The following is a 3036-nucleotide window of genomic DNA, read 5'->3' on the forward strand; positions in this document are numbered from 1 at the left end:
CAGTTAATTTACTATAAGGGAAACATTTCAAATAAATGTAATTTAAAAAATTTGAAATAACTCTGGATCTCTTTCTCTTTCTCTCTTTCTCTGTGTTTATATCTTCTAAGTGCTTTGGGCTTGTTGAAGGAATAATAAAATTTCACCAGTTAATTTACTATAAGGGAAACATTTCAAATATATAGTTATAAACTATTGCCTAAACATTCTTTCTTCCTTCACCAAAGGTCCTTGGCTTTTTCTTCAGGGAATATTCTCTTTTTACCGTCTCCTGAAATACAATGTAGCTTTACTTTTCTTCTTTATTCCCTGGTGCCAAATATAATCTCCACATGTGCTCTATCTTTGTAGGTGAAATACTTCCTGCCTCAGTGAAATCCAGTTCTCAGTGAATTTCTGTTGGTTTAGAGAGCAACCTGAGGATTCTGCGTTTGGCACTGTTCGATTTCCTTGGCATGGCTCCGCAGTCACCATTTAGAAAGCTCCTGGTCGGCAGGATTTTTCTCCATCATACACTCTGTAGAGATTAAAAAAGGATTGCATTACAGTGGCTTGAAAATGTGATGGAAAATGAAATTTGCTTTACCAAGAAAGGAAGCTTTTGAAATTCAAATTGTCCTAATAGAACCCTTAGACAGTGGTAGTTCTTAGTGGAGTAAAATGGTAGATATGGTGTAAGTTCCTTATTTAGATTGTCACTTAGTAAAGGTCACGATGTTTAAAATATTCACACAAATAAAACCATTTACAAAATAATATGAATATATTTATGCTTTTAAAAATATTGGTAGGGTGCAGTGTCTCATACCTGTAATCCCAGAGATTTAGGAGGCCAAGGTGGGAGGATCATTTGAAGTCAGGAATTCAAGACCAGCCTGGGCAACACAGAGAGAGACCCCATCTCTGAAAAATAAGAAAAGTTAGCCTGGCATGGTGGCACACTCTTGTAGTCCCGGATGCTTGGGAGGCTGAGGCAGGAGTTTGAGGCTTCAGTGAGCTATGATAGCACCATTGCACTCCAGCCGGGGCAACAGAGAGAGACCCAATTTCTAAAAAAAAAAAAAAAAAAAAAAAAATTGGTATATATACATATAAAGTAAGGTTGGAAGGTTGGATTAGGATCGTAAGAAAGATCCTAAGCACTGAAGAGCTTATGGTGCATATTAAATAGTATCTTATTGTTTAAGATTAAAACCATGTTAAAACTGTAAGAATAAAGAAGTCCGAACAAATTTTGTTATTTTTATTTGTATGCATTTTTAAAAACACTAAAGTCTTTAAAAAAATTTTTTTTAGGGGTGGGTCCTCTTTATGGTGCCCTCGAGCATGTCTTTCATCTTCCTACGGGGTTTTGCTTATATGAATGCACATGCACAGATAAAGGGCTGGAAAGCATCACACCAAATCATTTATAGCAGTTATATGTGCTGTAAAAGAAGAGTGAAGTAGGGAATGCGGGACAGCAGGGACAAAGAGGTACTTCTACATTTTACTCAGTTTTTTTTTCTAATCATCTATAACCAAAATGTAGTCATTTATTATATGCACAATCATTCAAAAGAAAAAAAATAGACTGGGAAAATAAAAGTATGTCACCTTTTCTTTTGCTATCAATGTTTAATATTAAAGTACTTATATTCGATGAATGTTAACACGGTAATCTAGACGGCAGCTCCAATCATCCTTCGAGTTGAACGTATTGATTTTACTTTCTCTCTATCCAATAACATGGTTAGACTGCTGCCCACCATTCTTTTCTTCAGATATTGTTGTTGCTAGTCATCATCGTCACTAACATTCACTGCGTTCTTACTGTCTGCCAGGGACTAGATCAGAGTCCTACACGTTTCAATTTGTTGAACTCTCACAAAAATCCTGTGAGGTGGGGATTATTATTATTATTGTCATTTATAGTTGAAGAAAGAGATGCTGGAGAAGTTTAACTGTCTTGCACAAGCTGGGTTAAACAGCTAACAAGGGCTGGAACTGAGAATTGAGCTTTGTCTGTCAATCTGACTTCAGATTCTACATAGTAAAGAGGAAGGGAGTGGAACTCCTCTGTGGTTTAAGATTTTTACTTTATTTCATAGTTGGCATATACACTTTTGTCTAATTGGGAGGTGACTAAAGGCATCTGGGTCTTGTTCATGTGTTGGTTGAAAATTACTATTATTATAAGGATGATTATTATAGTATTTAGTAATTATGCAGTGCTTTATACTTCAAAGAACTGTGCTTTATAATCATTTATTAGCTATGTCTCACAACATCTCTGTGATATAAAGATGCATTTATCATGCATATTTTGCTGAAAAAGAAGCTGAGGAAGAGTAAGATGGGCCATATTTTGATAAAAAAGAAGTGAGGGTGGAATGCAACCTCTTAAAATTCCTGACACTCACTAAATAGCTCAATCTGGACACCCAGAAATTTAATTAATTTAAGCCTTTTAAAGGAAGGTGTCAGTTCCAATACTTTTTTCTTGATATTTAATTAAAAATTAAATGTAAAATATGTCAAAAATTGATGACCATTCCCTTTTAGGTCCTCTATTTTTGAGCTTCCACTGCATTTGTGTCACTGTGACATTTTTGCTCAAATTCAATCTTGCTATCTCCCATTTCTCCACACAAGCCCAATTTGACTACAAATATTGGTTTCCAATGTCAATATTACATTGCTTCAAACTGCCTCCATTGTCTGTGAAACATGCCTTCTGTTCACCACATGCACAGGACTCTTCATGATAACTTTCAATAAAAAGGGGGAGGGAGATTAGAAGAATCTGTACAGGTGTATTACAGTGCCCTATAAAAGGCCTGGAGGAGATATGTGCATTCTTCTATAAATCTGGTCATCTCTTTCAATTGGGAGGCAGTCATGGCCATGGTACGTGGGAGAGGATCAATAAATATTAGTTTAGCAGTTAAGAGTGTGTCTCTGGGCCGGGCGCAGTGGCTCCCGCCTGTAATCCTAGCTCTCTGGGAGGCTGAGGCGGGCGGATTGTTTGAGCTCAGGAGTTCGAAACCAGCCTGA

Source organism: Propithecus coquereli, unplaced genomic scaffold, assembly GCF_000956105.1.
Source record: "Propithecus coquereli isolate 6110/MARCELLA unplaced genomic scaffold, Pcoq_1.0 Scaffold172, whole genome shotgun sequence".
Classification (NCBI taxonomy): domain Eukaryota; kingdom Metazoa; phylum Chordata; class Mammalia; order Primates; family Indriidae; genus Propithecus; species Propithecus coquereli.